The sequence below is a fragment of the Trachypithecus francoisi genome, unplaced genomic scaffold (assembly GCF_009764315.1).
Source record: "Trachypithecus francoisi isolate TF-2019V2 unplaced genomic scaffold, Tfra_2.0 Lachesis_group15, whole genome shotgun sequence".
NCBI lineage: Eukaryota > Metazoa > Chordata > Mammalia > Primates > Cercopithecidae > Trachypithecus > Trachypithecus francoisi.
Window position 1 is genome coordinate 51053504 of NW_022681460.1, and position 6510 is coordinate 51060013.

The 6510-nt window shown below is 55.7% G+C and overlaps 1 protein-coding gene across 1 annotated transcript in view; it reads right to left on the reverse strand.

Moving 5' to 3' along the window:
• Positions 1-5569, reverse strand: part of BEND3 (BEN domain containing 3) — a 51202-nt gene extending 45633 nt beyond the window's left edge. Inside the window, exon 1 of the mRNA XM_033234754.1 lies at positions 5145-5569. The gene's annotated coding sequence lies outside the window, so the exon portion shown is untranslated. The remainder of the gene's footprint in view (positions 1-5144) is intronic.
• Positions 5570-6510: the final 941 nt, after the last annotated feature.

Below are 6510 nucleotides of genomic sequence, written 5' to 3' on the forward strand. Positions count from 1 at the left end.
TGTGGCCGGGCGCGGTGGCTCAAGCCTGTAATCCCAGCACTTTGGGAGGCCGAGACGGGCGGATCACGAGGTCAGGAGATCGAGACCATCCTGGCTAACACGGTGAAACCCCGTCTCTACTAAAAATACAAAAACTAGCCGGGCGAGGTGGCGGGCGCCTGTAGTCCCAGCTACTCGGGAGGCTGAGGCAGGAGAATGGCGTAAACCCGGGAGGCGGAGCTTGCAGTGAGCTGAGATCCGGCCACTGCGCTCCAGCCTGGGCGACAGAGCGAGACTCCGTCTCAAAAAAAAAAAAAAAAAAAAAAAAAGAAATACTGATGTGGCCGGGCGCCGTGGCTCAAGCCTGTAATCCCAGCACTTTGGGAGGCCGAGACGGGTGGATCACGAGGTCAGGAGATCGAGACCATCCTGGCCTACACGGTGAACCCCGTCTCTACTAAAAATACAAAAACTAGCCGGGCGAGATGGCGGGCGCCTGTAGTCCCAGCTACTCTGGAGGCTGAGGCAGGAGAATGGCGTAAACCCGGGAGGGGGAGCTTGCAGTGAGCCGAGATCGCGCCACTGCACTCCAGCCTGGGTGACAGAGCGAGACTGCGTCTCAAAAAAATAAAATAAAATAAATAAAATAAAATAAAAAATAAAAAAAAAAAAGAAATACTGATGTATCAGAAGCGGGAGAAGAACATTATCAAATTTGGAGAAGGAAAGAGACTGTCAGAGCAAGGTGATACAAAGCACCAAAAAAATCAGTTTTTAGCACATTTTTGTGGGTGTGACTTTATTTCTTTTTCTTTTCTTTTTGAGACAGAGTCTTGCTCTGTCACCCAGGCTGGAGTGCAGTATGGCACAATGTCGGCTCACTGCAGCCTCCTCCTCCCAGGTTCAAGCAATTTTCCTGCTTCAGCCTCCCGAGTAGGTAGGATTAGCCACCACCACACCTGGCTAATTTTTGTATTTTTAGTAGAGACGGGGTTTCACCATGTTGGCCAGGCTGGTCTGGAACTCCTGACATCAGGTGATCCACCTGTCTCGGCCTCCCAAAGTGCTGGGATTACAGGTGTGAGCCACTGCACCCAGATATTTAAGTTTCATTTTAAAAATTTATCCCAGTCAGGTGGTGGCTCACACCTGCAATTCCAGCACTTTGGGAGGCCGACACATGTAGATCACTTGAGCTCAGGAGTTCGAGACCAGCCTGGCCAACATGGTGAAACCCCGTATCTACTAAACACATAAAAAATTAGCCAGGTGTGGTGGCGCATACCTGTAGTCCCAGCTACTTGAGAGGCTGAGGTGGGAGGATCGCTTGAGCCTGGGAGTCAGTGGTTGCAATGGGTCGAGATTGTGCCACTGCACTCCAGGTTGGGTGAAAGAGAGAGAACCTGCCTCAAAAATTCCCAGAGTAAAACTGACTCTCTGGGAGTGTATCGTTCTATGAAAGATAACACATGTAGGCTAGGCGTGGTGGCCCAAGCCTGTAATCTCAGCACTTTGGGAGGCCGAGGTGGGCAGATCACCTAAGGTCAGGAGTTTGAGACCAGCCTGGCCAACATGGTGAAACCCCGTCTCTACTAAAAATACAAAAATTAGCCGGGTATGGTAGTGCATGCCTGTGATCCCAGTTACTTGGGAGGGTGAAGCAGGAGAATCACTTGAACCCAGGAGGCGGAGGATGCACTGAGCTGAGGTTGTGCCACTGCATTCTAGCCTGGGTGACACAGCGAGACTCAATCTCAGATAAAAAAAAAAAAGAGAGAGAAAGATAACATATGTACACATCCCTATAAACACCACTAAAAGGATACAGAATAGGTTTCTTATTCCAAAGATTAATTCTACAATTAATTCCCCAAGCTTACCTTAGCCAATGATGGGAACAATGCAATTAGGTTAGCAACCAAAACCTATCACTTAACACCCAAATTAGACGGGCGTGGTGGCACGCACCTGTAATCCCAGTTACTTGGGAGGCTGAGGCAGGAGAATCACTTGAACCCAGGAGACAGAGGTTGTGGTGAGCCAAGATCATGCCACTGCACTCCAGCCTGGGCAACAGAGTGAGACTCTGTCTCAAAAAAAAAAAAAAAAAAAAAAAAAAAGCACCAGGAAAAACACACTACATCCCAGCCTCCAATATACAAACACCACATCATTTTTGCTGGTTGACTAGCGGACCTTCACACTTAATGTTTCTACATTATACAATTTGAGGTATTTAAACTTTTCATCATGGTGTCAGTACAATTCATACAAACATGCTGTTTAGTTTCTCATTGCTTCCAGGGGCTTTCTAGGCAGTGCTAAAAAGTAGCAGGTGACACATTAATATAGGATATTTTCACCTAATCAAACCTGTGTCAGGACTCACTCCAATTTTTCTCTTTGTAATTAATATTAGACATTCTGCTATGCTTTTGTTCACACAGGGGTGCTTAGGAGCCAAGAAAGTACCCAAAGGGAGAGGATGTAAAGAAAATGTGTCAATACGGCACCTTTTAATTGTTGGGATGCTGACTGTCTCGTCTGCCAGTTCCTAACTTGCTGGGCATGGGGAAGGTGGGTGGAATCACATAAAACTTTGTTATATTAGTTCTTCAGCAAGAAGATGGCATCGCTGGTAACAAAAAAAAAAAAAAGGCTGGGCACGGTGGCCCACAGCTGTAATCCCAGCACTTTGGAAGGCTGAGGCTGGCGAATGACCTGAGATTGGGAGTTCGAGACTAGCCTGACCAACATGGAGAAATCTCGTCTCTACTAAAACTATAAAACTAGCCCAGCATGGTGGTGCGTGCCTGTAATCCCAGTTACTTGGGAGGCTGAGGCAGGAGAATCACTTGAACCCAGGAGGCGTAAGTTGCGGTGAGCCAAGATGGTGCCATTACACTTCAGCCTGGGCAACAAGTGCGAAACTCTGTCTCAAGGGGGAAAAAAAAAAAAAAAAAAAAAAGCCTGGCGTGGTGGCTCACGCCTGTAATCCCAACACTTTGGGAGGCGAGCAGATCATGAGGTCAGGAGATCGAGACTATCCTGGCTAACACGGTGAAACCCCGTCTCTACCAAAAATACAAAAAATTAGCCAGGCATGGTGGCACACGCCTGTAGTCCCAGCTACTTGGGAGGCTGTGGCAGGAGAATCCCTTGAACCTCCGAGGTGGAGGTTGCAGTGAGCCAAGATCACACCACTGCATTCCAGCCTGGCGACAGGGCGAGACTCGTCTCAAAAAAAAAAAAAACATGTTCCTGCCGGGCACGGTGGCTGATGCCTGTGATCCCAACACTTTGGGAGGTCAGGCAGGCAGATCACCTGACGTCGGGAAACCAGCCTGGGCAACATGGTGAAACTCCGTCTCTACCACAAATATAAAAATTAGCAAGGCATGGTGGCACATGGCCTGTAATCCCAGCTACTCGGGAGGCTGAAGCAGGAAAATCACTTGAACCCTGGAGGCGGAGGTTGCAGTGAGCCGAGATAGAGCCACTGCACTCCAGCCCGGGTGACAGAGCGAGACTTAGTCTCAAAAACAAACAAACAAAAACTCATTTTCCATGACAGGAGATTTTTGTGACAGATTTCAAGGGCCACACAGACACCAGCTAACCCAGCAGCAACTGGCTGCTCTGGCTCCACCTTTCTTCTAGAATCCAAGAGGCTCTCTCCATTCATTTAGGAAATATGCACTGAGCGCCTACTGTTATGAGACACTGGGTCAGACGCTGGGGATGTGAAACTGTGAGGGAGATAAAAAATCTTGCCCAAGTCCCAGTACCGAGGGAAGCTTGACAGGCTCTTGTGGTATAAAGCCAAAATCTAGGGATGAATGGTTTTAAAAAAAGAGAAAAACGGACTCCAAGTGTGGAAGTGGGGAGCAAGTAACAACAGCACGTCCTCCGTCCCGGCCGTTTATATACCTGGCTAGCCTGAAGGACTCACTTCCTTACCTCAGTTTCCTGCAACCGTAGCTTTCTGGCACTATACCACGGTGCCCTGTGGCATGTTTAATATTTGTATTTAACCATTCAAAAGTTACTTTAACGAGAGGAATTGCACATTTCCAACTCCAGTGAGTAACCTTGTTCCTCCCGGCCCTCTTGTCGAGTTAGCCTTTACGCGCAGAATTCTTCCAGGTAGACCACCTGAGCACTCAACAAAACTTTTCTCTCTGTAAAAACACCTTGTTTAAAATATCTACATAGGGAGACGTAGGTACACAAGCACACAAGGGTCTCCAAATCGGTGGTGCACACCTCACGGATAAGACGAGGGCAAAGCATGCGTGGGAAACCACGTTTATCATAAAGGGAAAGGGGTGGTCACGAGGAGCCACGAGCGCCCCGGGCTTTAGCTTTGCGGCCGGCCGGCCAGGCCTCGCGCCAGCCCGGGTGCACACCCAAGGCGCCGGGCCCGCCTCCAGCTCCCAGGCAGCGGGAACCGCGAACCGCCGTGGAACGGCCGGGAAGGGAGCGCTGCGCCCCCTGGCGGCGGGGCCCATCCCTCCACTCCCGGCCGCCGCCGCCGCGGGCCGGCCTCACTCCATTTGCAGCCTCCGGAGGCTTCGTTCCTCCGAGCGGCGGCTCTCCCGGCCTCCCGCTCGCCGCCCGGCATCTCCCTCCAGTCCCCGCCCCCTGCTCCAGCTCCGACACCCCCTTCCACACGCCGAGCAGTGCCCCGCCACAGCCCCGCCGAGTGCCAGCGCCAAGCTGCCGCGAGCCCGGCAGAGCCTTCCGGCCGCCCCGGCCGCTCCATCGCGGCGCCCGGCGGGGGTGCGGGGCCGGCGCGCGGAGCGAGTGGGGCGGGCGGCGGCGGCGGCGCGGACGGTTCCACCGCGCGAAACCCCCGTCCCCGCGCGGCGCGCGTGCTCCCCGGAACGCCATGGAGTCGCCGCGTTCCGAGCGGGCACAAAGGGGCGCGCAGCACAATGGGCGCGGCGAGCCCGTGGGCGCCCGGCGCCCGCTCCGGTGGCTCGGCCCGCGCGGGGGTGGGCGCTACTACCGGCGGGCGCGCAAGAGCAGCCCCCCTCCGCGTCCCCTCCCCTGCTCCCGCCCCCACCCCGGCATGGATGTTGCAGCCACTCTCCCGGCCGCTCGCCCCGGAGCCGCCAACGCTGCCGCCGCCGCGCGGCCGGCTTGATCCGCCCCGCACTTACCTGGGACGCGAGTTCTGTACTTTGCCGGGCGGGCCCGCGCCGAGTTTGGGCGCCACGTGGGGGGAGGGCGCGGGGCCGGGGAGTGGGAGCCGCGCGCGGAGGGCCTGGCCGGGGCGGCCCGGGGAGGCGCTGGGGGCGGCGGGCGGGCGAGCGCCGTGTATTTTCCCCTCTCTTTGTGTGTGTCCGTGCGCTGCGCTCTCGCGTGACGTGACGGGACTCCGTGTGTCATTTCCGCACAAGGACACAGGAGCCCCCGCTGCAGTGGAACCACAACCCCTCCGCCCCCACCCCCGGCCCGCCCCTCCCCCTCAGCGGGGCACACGCGGGACCGGCGGCGGCGGCGCTCGGGCGTGAACGGCCGCGGCAGGGAGCTCGGGCGCGCACTCCGGGGACCCAGGCGGCCCGGCGCGCTCGGCGGGCGCAGTCGCTCCACGTGGGCCCACGCTGGCTGCCCGGGGCGGGGGCGGCGGCCGCACACCCACGGCGCGGCGGGCGGGCGCCGCGAACAATGTCCCCTGTACCCCATGTGTCCTCCCACCGCGAGTCCGTCCTCGGAAACGTGGTTTCTCAGACCCGAGAGTTTGGCCCCAAACGCCTCTTTTTCTACTTTTTTCCCCTTGCGGGACGGCGACTGTGCGGAGCTTCTCCCGCCTCGCGCCCACGCCTCTCCCGCATTTTTGGCTTTTGGGCCGCTGCCCAGGCCCCCGAAGCCGGTCTTCCCGCGCCGCGACCGGCACAAAGACCTTGGGGTGCGAGGGCCCGGGTGGCTTCTGCGGCCCCGCGGGGCGGCATGGAGTCCGGCGGGACGCGGGAGAGCGACCCTGGCGCTGGGAAAAGCTGGCTCTGGCCACTCCCCCTGCACGGTGGCCGCCCTCTGTTGTGAGCCTGGGAGCTAAAATCTTGCCTGCTACTTGCAACCCGAAGTTCTGGGGGGTGAGGCTGCCGAGCGAGAGCTTCGGAAGCGCCCGCGCTCACAGACACACACCCCACAAACACAAACCCACGGGCTGTCTGCGCCGAGCGCCTAAAATAGAAAAACACGAGTCACCAACTCAATAAAGGCTCATTCTGTCTACTCCTAACTCTTGGACTGTAGATTCCCAGTTGATAAATATGAAATCTACCCCTCGGGTATTTTCTCAAGTCTCAGTGGCTGGGTGGGGGAGGGGGAGGTGCTGGGTGAGAGTCAGGGAAGCCCAATTCAACAGTTTAGCCACGTTTGTATTTTAGGCAAACAATGAGAATGTAAATTTAAGAAAAATCCTTTAATTTGCCGATCAAAGAAAGTATAAAAAGAAAAATGCAAATGATCCCATCTGCTGCTCACAGCTGACTGGTTGCAAGGGAGGACCATGTGGCACGGCCC